This window comes from Moschus berezovskii, chromosome 11, assembly GCF_049115385.1.
Source record: "Moschus berezovskii isolate FMDL1 chromosome 11, NW_MosBer_1.0, whole genome shotgun sequence".
NCBI lineage: Eukaryota > Metazoa > Chordata > Mammalia > Artiodactyla > Moschidae > Moschus > Moschus berezovskii.
In genome coordinates this window covers 9,617,489-9,630,117 of record NC_142470.1, presented here as the reverse complement: position 1 = coordinate 9,630,117, position 12,629 = coordinate 9,617,489, and the positions used below count along the sequence as shown (strand labels likewise).

The 12,629-nt window shown below is 49.5% G+C and overlaps 1 protein-coding gene across 11 annotated transcripts in view; it reads left to right on the top strand.

Moving 5' to 3' along the window:
• Positions 1–12,629, top strand: part of MVB12B (multivesicular body subunit 12B) — a 200,674-nt gene that overhangs the window by 108,091 nt on the left and 79,954 nt on the right. The gene's annotated exons all lie outside the window — the stretch shown is intronic.

The following is a 12,629-nucleotide window of genomic DNA, read 5'->3' as shown; positions in this document are numbered from 1 at the left end:
GTCACTGTGGCTTTTGCATAATACATTCCTCCTCCATCCCTGCCCCCATTCTGTGACTTTCTTTTGCACGCGTTACCCCAGCAGCCACGTTAGCACCAAGTGCCATGCAAGACGTTTCTGTAGACCCTAGCTCTTGCAGAATTCTCCTATTGTCTGCCATCTTTGTTTTCTGATAAAAAGGAAAATAATTTCTCATTGAAAAAAATTAACATAAACTATATGAAAAGCAAGGGGAAGAAATCTTTGCTCTGACCTCAGACGGTGATTTGTGTCATCTACACCATGGGCATAGTCCTGCCGTGAGCCCAGGGCCATCACTGCTCTGAGCAGGCACGTCCTTCCAGGTCATTTTCATCCTGGGGCATGTGTGTATCTGTTGCCTGTAGGAAGATGTCATTCTTGTGGTGGTTTTCGTATATGTCATTCTTCAATTTGGTTTTCGTTTAGTTCCCTTTTATTTCAAACTAACAACCATGTCTTTGAGATCTGATCTTGCTGCTGCTGCTGCTAAGTCACTTCAGTCGTGTCCGACTCTGTGCGACCCCATAGACGGCAGCCCACCAGGCTCTGCCGTCCCTGGGATTCTCCAGGCAAGAACACTGGAGTGGGTTGCCATTTCCTTGTTGATGTTAGTATAAAAATGTCCAGCTCATTCCTTCTCCTTGGTCTGTCCTGCTAGCATCGTATGAACACTTTTCCAATTCCCTGCTCTTACAGACACCACCCCAAGGATCCAGTTTCTGCCTATTGCTGCAGCCAAGATCACTCTCCCCACACAACCTGCACCCGAGTTTCTCACCTAGCATGTCATAAGCACCATCCCCAGTTCCACACAGAAAACCTGTAAACATCATTTTAAGTCTGTAAAGCATTCTGACATCTTATAATGTTATTTCCAGTTTTTGAGTAGAGCGTCGTGACTCAGAGCTGAATTTTGTAATTTGCCCCGTCAGGGTTCAGATCCAAGCTGTGCCCCCTCAGGCCAGCTGCTGAACCTTTCTGAGACCTTCTGTCCGGTGGAGATGATCTCAGCGCCTGGTCGTCGGATTCAAGCAGGATCACGTGATGCCTGTGCAGGGTAAGCCCTGCGAAAATGTCAGTGGGCGTTATTTTACTGTTTTTGTCTTAAGTAAGTCATCTCTCATGTTTCAGACTGTTTCCGCAGGCTCGGCTTCCAGGGGGGAGAGTAAACGCTGCTCTTTCTGCCCCATTACTTCTGCATTCTGCGGTCTTAATTTTGAATCACCTGGAGCATGTTTTCATGTCTTTCTTTCAGGGAAAAGGACATGATCTTCTTTGTTGTCATGTTCATATATAAAAGACAACCTGGGATTCAGAAATGTTGCATCTGTTCAGCATTCTTTCCCTTCCTAACTCTGTGGCTCCCTAGCCTTCAGCATGTCGTGTAACAGGAAAGGTGTGAGGTCACCCTCAGTGTTTGCTGGGATTCATTGTGGGTCTCTGTTCACTGCCCTTTCTGGAATACTGTGAACCCCATTGGCTTCTTTATCTAGGTCTTTTTTTTCTAAGATCAGGAAAGTGTTTTCAGCTTTGCTGAAATATACTAGATGCACAATAAAGTGCACATATTTAAAGTATAACTTGATGAGCTTTGACATAGGTAGATATCACCTGTGACAGCATCACCAAAATCGGGATCATGAATATATCCACCACCCCCAAAAGTTTCTCTGTGCTCCTTAGTAATATATCCTCTCTCCTCAGCCAGCAGCAGATCTTTCTAACCCTATAGGTTAGCTTGCATTGTCTGTAATTTTATACAAATGGAATCATACCATGTGGATTCTTTTTTGTCTTTCTTATTTTGCTTAGCATCATCATCCTGAGATTATCCATCTTAAAGGTATCACTAGTTCCTTTTTGATTGCTGAGTAGTATCCATCATATGACTGGACCACAATGTGTTTATCCAGTCACTTGTTACTGGGCATTTGGCTTGTTCTTACTTTTTCACTTTTACATATAAAGCTGCCCAGTACATGTGTATTGGAATCTTTGTAAAGACATAGGCTTTTGCTTCTCTTGAGTGGAAATCTATCCATGTAATGGCTGTCTTGTATCAAGGGTATGTTGAAGTTTTTAAGAAACTGCAGACTGCTTTGTGAAGTGGTTGTACTATTTTACATTCCTACTAACCACGCATCGGAGTTCTGATTGCTCATTATCTTTGTCTACAATTGATATTGTTGGTCTGTTTAATTTTTGTCATTCTAAAAGATGTATAGTAATGTCTCATTGTGGTTTCAATCTGCATTTCCCTAATAACTCACTGGTGATGCTGAACATTTTTTCATGTACTGATTAACCATTTGTGTACTTTCTTTAGTGAAATGTCTGTTTAAATCATATGGTCTTTTTAGAACTGGCTTGTTAGTTCTTCTCTTAGGCTGTAAGAGTTCTGCATATATCCTAGTTATAAGTCAGATGTGTGTTCACAAATATTTTCTTCAGGTCTCTAGCTTGCCTTTCAATTTCTGTAATAGCACATTCTGAATAACAGGAGTTTTAAGTATTGGTGAAGTCCTGTATATCAACTGAAAATAGTTTGTGCTTTTTTGTGTCCTGTGTAAGAAGTCTTTGCCAAACCTAAGTTCACAAAGATTTTCTCCTGTCTTTTCTTTGACAAGAGGCCACTCTACACCTGGCCAATCGAGATGCATTTAAATAAAAAGTATCAAATCTTGGGCCTGGATTTAATCGTTTATACCTTCCTCTTTTCTGGAATGGTTCTGTGAATCTCGTGGGTTATTTTATGTGTGTGTGCGGTGTGAGGTAAGTGTCAACATTCTTTTTTTTTTCTTTGCATGTGACTATCCAGTTGTTCCAGCACCATTTGCTGAAAAGGTTTCTTTTTCCCCACTGAATTGTCTTGGCACCTTTGTTGAAAATCAGTTGGTCATGTCTGTAGGTCTAGTTCTGGACTCCCCGTCTGTTCTATTGATCTGTATGTCTGTGTTTATGCCAGTACCACACTGTCTTGATTACTGTAGCTTTACACTAAGTCTTGAAGTTAGGTAGTCTTGAAATCGGGATTTATTTAGCTCTGAGTCTCTTTATTGATTTTGCTGAGAATCTTGGAAGCCCTATTGGCTTCTATATTTTGTTGTTTGTTGGTTGGTTGGTTTTTAATCAGGCAAGCTTTCAACTTTTTTTTTTTTTTTTTGGTTTTCACTTTTAATTGTTCCGATTTCTTTCTAACACCTGGACTGTTTCGGTTGGTCTTTGTTCTCCACATTTATCATATTTTTCCTCATCGTGATCATCTTTGTTTTCTTTATTTCGCGGTTTATCCATGATGCTGCTGATTTAGTTTTGAGGGATTTTATTTCTGTATTATTTCTAATGCAGATAGCTTTTTCTACATCCTACAGTGCATTTTTTCCCCAGAGGTGATGTTCTTTTTCTCTTGCCATGTGACACTTTTTTACAGGCCCTCACAAGGAGCTGTATTTGTAGACTGGGCACTGCCAAAGGGCAGGCTGTGTGCGTGCCTCCTCCCCTCATCTCTGCTGGGCGCTCTTTATTTGAATGATTCATCTTCCGAATCTTCAGTACCTTTCTCTCTTCTCGTTAGCTTTTGTAGACCCTTGGTGACCGGAGGCTAGCTGGAGCTATCACTGGCCCTGCAAGTCATGTAGTCCTGGTATGTTTTTAAGACATGTATAATTTATCCTCCTAGTTTGAATTCTTTTTCATCCTTTTAAGTATTTCCAACTAACAGTTCTTTATACCCGTGAAAGTGAGTCAGCAGATGATATTCCTCATTATAGAGGGGATTATGTTGTTGTTCGGTCACTCAGTTGTGTCCAGCTCTTTGCAGCCCTGTGGACTGCAGCACGCCAGGCTTCCCTGTCCCGCTCTATCACCCAGAGTTTGCTCAAACTTATGTCCATTGGGGGAAGTGCTGTTTAAAAATCTAGAGTCGCCTTGTCATTCTGATTCAGGAGACTTATGTCTGGGGAACGTTCTGACCCAGAGGTCGTACAACCAGACATCTGCCTCCACCCCACTGGCCAGATGTCGAGTCTTCTGTAGAGTTATGGCTAACACATTATCCCCTATTAGTAGTTTTCAAACCTTTTGGTCTAGGACTTTTGTTTGTTTGTTTTGATGTGGACCATTTTTAAAGCTTATTGAATTTGTTACAATGTTTCTTCTGTTGTTTATGTTCTGGGTTTTTTTTTTCTGGCCTTGAGGCATGTGGAATCTTGGCTCCCTGATGAGGGATCGGACCTGCACCCCTGCATTGGAAGGTGAAATCTTAACCATTGGACCTCCAGGGAAGTCCCAAGGTCTTAAAAACTGAGGATCCCCTCTTGCTGGGGAAAAACAAATTGAGAATTAAGACTAACTTGTGTTTATGTAGGTTATATGTATCTGTATTTATTGTTGTCATTATTTAGTTGCTGTGTCATGTCCGACTCTTTTGCGACCCCATGCACTGTAGTCCACCAGGCTCCTCTGTGCATGGGATTCTCCAGGCAAGAACACTGAAGTGGGTTGCCATTTCCTTCTCCAGGGGATCTCCCCGACCCAGGGATCGAACCTGCGTCTCCTGCATGGCAGGCAGAGTCTTTACCGCTAAGTCACCAGGGAAGCCTTGTCTATATTTACCTTATAAAAATTAAAATTCAGAAAAATGTAAAACATGAGACTACCTATGCAAACATCAGATTGATGACAGCCTCACGAGTCACACAGCTTCTGGAAGATTTTTCTGACTACTTGTGAGGATGGAGAAGGAAATGGCACCCCACTCCGGTACTCTTGCCTGGAAAGTCCCATGGATGGAGAAGCCTGGTAGGCTACAGCCCATGGGGTCACAGAGAGTCAGACATGACTAAGTGACTTCACTTTCACTTTTTGAGGATAAGCGGGGAAAAGACCAGTGATGTCATATTATTATGAAAGTAGTGGTGACCTGGTGGACTCCCTGAGTCTGAGGAGCCCCCAGAGGTCCCCAGAGCACACTCGGAAAACTGCTGCCGGAAGGTAGTCTTAGTTTAAAATACAGCAGAAAACAATGGCAATTGTGATTTTAACACCACAGAGTGCATTTGTTGCAAGGGTGCGTGTAGGGGGTGGGACATAAAAGTAGCATCCATCTCTAACCACAAGGCAACCTCTGCTGTTCCAGCAGCCACCGGTCCCTCAGCGCTGCCCTCTGATGGTCTGAGAGGAGAGCAGGCATCGTGGCTGCCTGGGCAGGGCCATCTTCATTACATGTGGCCACTGGGTTCAGAAGATTAATAGCAACATTTTAAAAATTCACACAGACCTGGAATCAGCACGAGAAAATACAGATTTAAATTAACACGGAAAAAGCAGAATCCCATCAAAGGAAATAAATCGTACTGGCAACTATTGTCACATAATAAAATGTATTCTATAACTGAAGGGCTTTTATATGGAGCTGTCTGCGGCTTAGTGGCCATGTTAATTGAATAAGGTGCCAAAGACTGACTTGGGGGAGAAAAATGAAATTTCCCTCAGCCTCTGTTTAGCAGGAGCTGTTGTCGGCAGCACGTGCGATGCTGCCCTATTTGTTACGGAACAGCCAGGGCCCCTGCAGACAGACATGATGGCTCTCGGGGTATGCCCAGTCTCCTCTGGGCTGTCCTACGGCCAGGGGCGGAGAGCTTGGTAAAGCTCCCCTAGGATTCAGGGGCTGTTCTATTTGGAATTCTCCAGTGACCGAACAGATTTTGGAATCATGATCCATCATTTGAGTCAAGAGGCAGAAATTGTTGGCCTCTAATGGTCAGTGCCCTGTGCCAGTGTCCAGAGCCTACTGGGGATGATAGCCGAGGGTCTTCATCTCTAGGTGACCCCCAGGATAGAGCTAGTTTCATGAGTTCTTGGGTTTACTTCTCCTTGGTCTGCTGGTAATCTTTATGAACGCACTTAAAATCTAAAATATACTTTTCTAGATCAATAGGGAGTGGTCTGGAGGGATCACAAAGTGATCAATAGCTTGGGGTCCGTTGAAATGATTCCAGTCAAACTGCTGTCCATGGGGGCCCCAGCCAGTATCGTGTTCAGAGACTTCTCAGCTTTGTTTGATGCCGTCGAGTACCAACTCCTGTAACTCGCCTAGGCTTAGGTACTTGGGAACACCTAAGTAAGAGCGTTTAGTGCCATGATCTACTGAAGTGCCTGGCTCTTTCTTTCCTCTCCCAGTAACCCCCAGTGTCATGAGTCGGGCATTCCTTCAATCTCATTAGACAATCAGGTTGTGGGAAATAAGCCAAAGAGTGTTGGGTTAACTGATTACAATTCCAAGTGTAAAAATAAGGATTTTATACTTTTTTTCTCAGTAGATGGCTATGGTAATGGGCATGGGCCCAGGCTATTAGTCTTCTAAAATATTTCAAGTGACTAAAACATTTTATCAGATGGCTGTACAATAATTTTTTAAGTACTCCCCTATTTGATCTCTAATTTGACTCAAGTTTTTTGGCTTTGTAAGCAGTGCCATGATGAATGTAATTCTTGTTTGCGTAAAAATATTCATGAATAAGAAATAGTCACATTTTCCAAACTGTTGCCCAGCCCCAGGGATGAAAAGACAGTGGGAAGGCCTCCCCAGTGATCTCTAATTGCAGGTCAGAGTCAGATCCATTCATTCTTTCAGCAGCATTGGGTGATCTTGTAGGGTTCTCCCTAACGCTTTTTTAAATGCCCGCTGTGTGCCGGCCTCTGTTGTAGACACTGAGGATGTGGTAGGACGCGCCACTGCGGTCACATTCTGGTGGCACGGAAGCAAATCAACAGCCCTACAGAGCTGGAGGGCTCTGCAGAAAGGGGGCGCTGATGAGGGGAGAGCCACAAGGGGAGGCAGGGGTGGGGGCTTCCCCAGCAGCGCCTCATACAGGAGGAAACAGCAAGTGCAAAGCCCCAAAGCAGGAATGAGAGTGGGGAGGGAGGGACCAAAGGCAGGGGGTGAGGCTGCAGGATGTGAGTGCTGGGACCACCCCCAAGACCAGGGCAGAGAGGAGGGATGGGCCAGAACTGGAGAACTGGCAGGGCCTGGCAACCATGGGCGGAGCGGGGCTCCGATTTCCTTCTAGTGCAGAGGGAAGGTACACATACGCTGTCATAGTCCTGTACTGAGGCCCTCTTGAAAGTGTTAGTCACTCAGTCGTGTCCGACTCTTTGCGACCCCATGGACTGTAGCCCCTCAGGTTCGTCTATCCACGGGATACTCCAGGCAAGAATACTGGAGTGGGTAGCCATGGCCTTCTTCAGGGGATCATCGCATCCAGGGATCGAACCCAGGTCTCCTGTATTGCAGGCAAATTCTTTACCCTCTGAGCCCACCAGGGGAGCCCTGAGGCCCTCATGAGTGGGACTTAATGCCAGGGAAGCAGGAAGGGGAAGAATCAAGATAGGAGTCATGCTCCCATGTGCTCAGCACGTCCTGGTTCTGTGCTGTGGGCTCTGCCTGCATCTGTGCACTGGGAGGCAGCCCGCCCATGCTGAAGGGCACCCAGCTCCTGCTGCTGGCACTGGGATTTGAACCTGTGTCGGCTGGACATTGGGGTTGGTAGTCTTCACCAGCGCACCTGCTCTGCCTTCCCAGGTAGATGGTTGGGCCGTTGGTTGTCCACATCTCTTCCCTTGTGACCGTGTCAGACTGACTGTGACCAGTCATCAGGGTCACTGAGCTAGCAAGTGGCAGAGAGCTTGGGTCCCCGGCACCATCGCTTTCCCAGGTGGACCCCAGTTTCCTGGTTGCGTGATCTCAGCCTGTGTACGGACGGTGAAGATGGTCCATCAGGGTGACTCTGAGATGCTGATGGTGACCCCCAGGGGACTCGTGGACCCACCTTTTCATGAATTCTAGCTCACTGTCTGTCAGCTTTGCCTTGGAGGACCTGTAAGTGATTGTTCTGCCTGAAAAGCTTGCTGAGAGGATCAGGCAGGTGATGTCCATGGAGGAACCCAGCCCAGGGCCTGGCAGGTGGGCGCCCACCAGACACCGAGGAATTAAGACTCCCGTTGCGCTCTGAGGTTCAGCTGACCACTCGGCCATTCCTGCCCACCCTCACTTCAGGCTGATCTGACACCGAGCCCCTGGGTCACTCCCCCTTCGTTCGAGTTAAACCACGGGTGCCCTGTCCCCCCAGCCCGAACTGTCCACTCTCATTAACAGGAGGCCCTGTGGGTCTTGGTGGCCTCCTGTCCCCATGTCCCTCCCTCCCTGTGTCCAGGAACCAGAGAGGTGAAGACACAAAAGCACCTGCTTGTTGTGTGGGGTCTCCTCCGTTCAGCCCTCTCTGGCCGGGAGTCTTCCCGCTGCTTATTGCTGCCCTGCACCCCACCACCACCCCGCCATCAGCCACCAGAGCCGAAGCTTTGGGTGACTTGCCTTCGGTTGGATGGATTCCTGTTGAGCAATTAGCCTCTAAGAGAGTCAGGCCTGGGACTTGAATTCTCTTGGAATTTCCCACCTAACTGCGTCAGCCTCACATTGTCTGTCTGTTGTATAGTGATCAGAACCTTTTCTTTCTTTTTTTCCCTTGTGAATCCCTGGTCACTGCCACCACTGACTTCTTACGTCTGACCTGTTTTCCTCTGTAGTGTCAGGGAGTGGGGTGTGTGGTGTCGTGGGTCTCCTAGACACCCCTGAGTCTAACTGAGCAAGCCCACAGGCAGAAATGCAAAAGTAGAGACAATAGCAGTTCCTGTCCAAAAAGACCCAGGGGTTTTAGTGGAGTCGGTTCAGCACTCTTAATTGTTCAGTGACCGTCTGCCCTGGGGAAGAACCTGTCCTAGAAAATGGGGTACCAACTTGATGAGAGTTGGCCCTGCCCTTGAGGTGTCTTGGGACAACCAGAGTGAGAGAGGACATGCCCGGGACAAGCCCAGGAAGGGTTTTTACCGAACGAGGATGCTCAGATGGAGTCTCGAAGGACCAACAGGAGTTTGGAGAGGAGGTAAGGAGGAAGTGGAGACCGTAGGAGGAGGGAGCAGGGTGGATGAGGGACCAGGCGGAGGCAGACCCAGAGAATCACAGGACTTTCACGCTTCCTGGTGGAGGCAGGAGTGACAGGAGTGTCTGGAGAGGTGGCTGGTGTGTGAGGACGGCTCAGACCAGGGCACAGGTGCCGGTTAGGCTGCCCAGGGAAAGTGTGTGGAGTGAGAAGAGAGCTAAACCAGAACCCTTGCCAACGGCAGCCCCCACAAAGTGGAAGAGGAGCCAGGAGGGGCCATCCGCGAGGGAGAAAGAGAACCAGGTCCCGGGTTGGGGGCGGAGGGGAGGGAGTTGTGGTCTGCAGGATGGGGTCAGCCAGGCAAAATCTGATGCCATCGAAAGGCAGGCAGGCTTGGATGGGGAAGTCCTTGTGGATGGGGCAGCTGTGGAGCCAGGCAGCTTGATTCTCTGATCTACACTTCTTTAGTTCTGTGGGCCATAGAATCCCCCTGGAATTGTCCATTTAGAGGATCACAGCAGGAGATTTGGGTGGGAAGCACTGAGTCTGCACACAGTGGGTACTGCATAACCGCTTGCAGTTCCATGATAAAGATTGGCTACTCTCTTCCCGTCTGTCAGTTCAGTCCAGTCGCTCAGTCGTGTCCGACTCTCCGCGACCCCATGAATCACAGCACGCCAGGCCTCCCTGTCCATCACCAACTCCCGGAGTTCACCCAAACTCTTGTGCATCGAGTGGGTGATGCCATCCAGCCATCTCACTCTCCGTCGTCCCCTTCTCCTCCTGCCCCCAACCCCTCCCAGCATCAGAGTCTTTTCCAGTGAGTCAACTCGTCGCATGAGGTGGCCAAAGTATATAGTACATCTCAATTTTTTCCCCCTCACTTTCCCACAGGGAGGTAATCTTTTAAAGTTGTTAACTGGAGATTATCCCTTCTCAGCTTAAAAAAACCCTTCAGGGTAAAGTCAGAACTTGTGTGGGGCCCTGTGTGCAGTGACCCCAAAGCACTCTCTTTAGCCGGGTCCCCCATGCTCCCCCAGGTCTTCAGGCCCTAGCCACCCCACCTCCTTCCAAGCCCCTCCCCCTCAGCCAGACCTCCAGCTGCTTAGGAGTTACCCCAGAGCTCCTTCTTGCCCCCAGCCCCAGCTCCCAATGGGAACAGCACTTCCTGGGGGAGCGCGGAGAGTCTTCCTGCTCACCCCACGTCAGTCACGGCTCCTATAACCTGGTGGACATGTTCCTGTCCCCTGCTATAGGGTTTGGTTCAGTTCAGTTCAGTCGCTCAGTCGTGTTCGACTCTTTGCAACCCCATGTACTGCAGCACACCAGGCCTCCCTGTCCACCACCAACTCCCGGAGTTCACTCAATCTCATGTCCATTGAGTCAGTGATGCCATCCAACTATCTCATCCTCTGTCATCCCCTTCTCCTCTCGCCTTCAATCTTTCCCAACATCAGAGTCTTTTCCAATGAGTCAGCTCTTTGCATGAGGTGGCCAAAGTATTGGAGTTTCAGCTTCAACATCAGTCCTCCCAGTGAACACTCAGGACTGATCTCCTTTAGGATGGACTGGTTGGATCTCCTTGCAGTCCAGGGGACTCTCAAGAGTCTTCTCCAACACCACAGTTCAAAAGTATCAATTCTTCAGCAATCAGCTTTCTTCACAGTCCAACTCTCACATCCATACATGACCACTGGAAAAACCATAGCCTTGACTAGATGGACCTTTGTTGGCAAAGTAATGTCTCTACTTTTGAATATGCTGTCTAGGTTGGTCATAACTTTCCTTCCAAGGAGTAAACATCTTTTAATTTCATGGCTGCAGTCACCATCTGCAGTGGGGAAGCTCTGCACAAGCAGGGCCCTGCCCGTCCTGCCACCCTGAGTCCCCCCACTCCCCAGGTCTGGGTTGATTGGGCCAGGGCTCCCTTGACCATCTCTGACGGCCATCTTGCCCGTCTAGCTCTGTCTTCTCAGCCAAGGAGGAGGCCCCCCAATACTGTCACCCGGGTTGGCCTGTCATCTGAGGTTCCGCCAACACCCTGCCTCTTCTGCAAGCCTCCTGGAGTGCTGCCGCACCATGCCAGCATTTTGTGTTCTTAGTTAGGTGGGGGCGTAACCTTCTTAGGGCTTTCGGGGCTCAGCGGTCTCAGGGCATGGCAGTGCTGAAGCTCAGTTCTTCCCCGGGTCCTGGAAAAGCCCTCGGGGTACAGTGGGTGCAGCGCCGGCACATGGGGCACACCAGCTACACGAGTGTGCGGCCAGCGCATCACACAGGCCCTCTTTGCGGAGGGCCCCACACTGGGTCCAAGACTCTGCTGTGGCCACCTTGAAATGCTTAAAGATATTCGACCCAGGTCCCCACGTTTTTGCTCTCTACCAGGCCCAGTTCCTGCCTTGCAGGGCCGGTATGCAGGGACAGGAGGGAACCCGGGAATCTGCAGGCCCCAGGGCCCCTGCTCAGGGCCGGCCGACCCTCTCTGCAGGGCCGCTTGTCATTGTTTTAACTCTGCTCAACCACAACCACAGTCAGTAATTTATCCTTCTGTTTGCTCAGCTCCGCTGACTAAGTGCTGCGATTGGAGGCATCGATCACCTGCTTCAACACTGCAGCTCTTCTCCCCCTCCCAGGGTTCCCAAATCCACCCATCCTCAGAGTCACTGCTGGCCTGGTTCCAGGGGTTTCTGGGGTGTACCACCCAGGCCTCTGAACAGAATCTCCAGGTTGGGGAACTGCGTCTGTGTTGTTAGCGAGCTCCCAGGTGCTTCAAGCACTGCCTCTGTGCTCTGACGAGCAGAACAGAGTTCAAGAACCTTCATCCAAGCAGATAGATCCCAAAGCCCATAGTGTGGCTTCTGGCATCCTTTCCAGTCTGGATGTGGCTTTGTTTCCCACTCTAGCCCTGCAGCAGCGTGGCCCCCCGGCGGCCTGTACGGAGGGGCTGTCACCGGAAGCCCCGCGCCCCCGCTTTCGGCTGAGTGAGCAGATTTTATCCTCCTCGGAGCACGTCTTCTGGTGTGCCGCGGTTTGTTCCTGCCCCTCTGTTCCCTGTAGCCTGAAGCTCCTTGTAGGAAGAGCGCGCCTCGGCGCCCCCCTTCCATCAGGAAGGAGCCGGCAGTGCGAATTCACGGCACACGCATCCCAGCGCGTGGACACTCCTGTGGACACTCCTCTCACGTGATGTGTCACCAGCCCCACCACGGCCCCCCACACCCAGCAAGGCCCCACCAGCTGCTCCAGCGGCCGGCCCGATGGCACCGGTGTCCACCATCAGGGCTCACCCCACAGCTCAGCCACCTCACTTACAGCCCTCGGCTCTCCTCCTGGCCCCATGGGAACAGGCCCCGCCTCCCTCCCAGAGCCGTTCTAGAAGACTGCGCGTTTGTGGTGTGAAAAGGGCGGCGTGCGGAACGTCAGCTTCCTTTCGGTGATCGATGCCCTGTGGCCCAGGCTCTCCTGTTTTGGGAATGACTGTGTGACTGGAGCTCAGGCTGCTGAGCGACTTCAAACTGGCCCCAGTCGTACCATGAAGGGGTGACTGTGTACCCCAGACCTGTTGGGTTTTAAATGTCTATCCTATTATTGTCATCTTGTCCTCTCGGCATTCACTAAAAGGCAGCGGATAACCACACCAAATGGATTATGTGCTTTCAGCGAGGACGCACTTATACT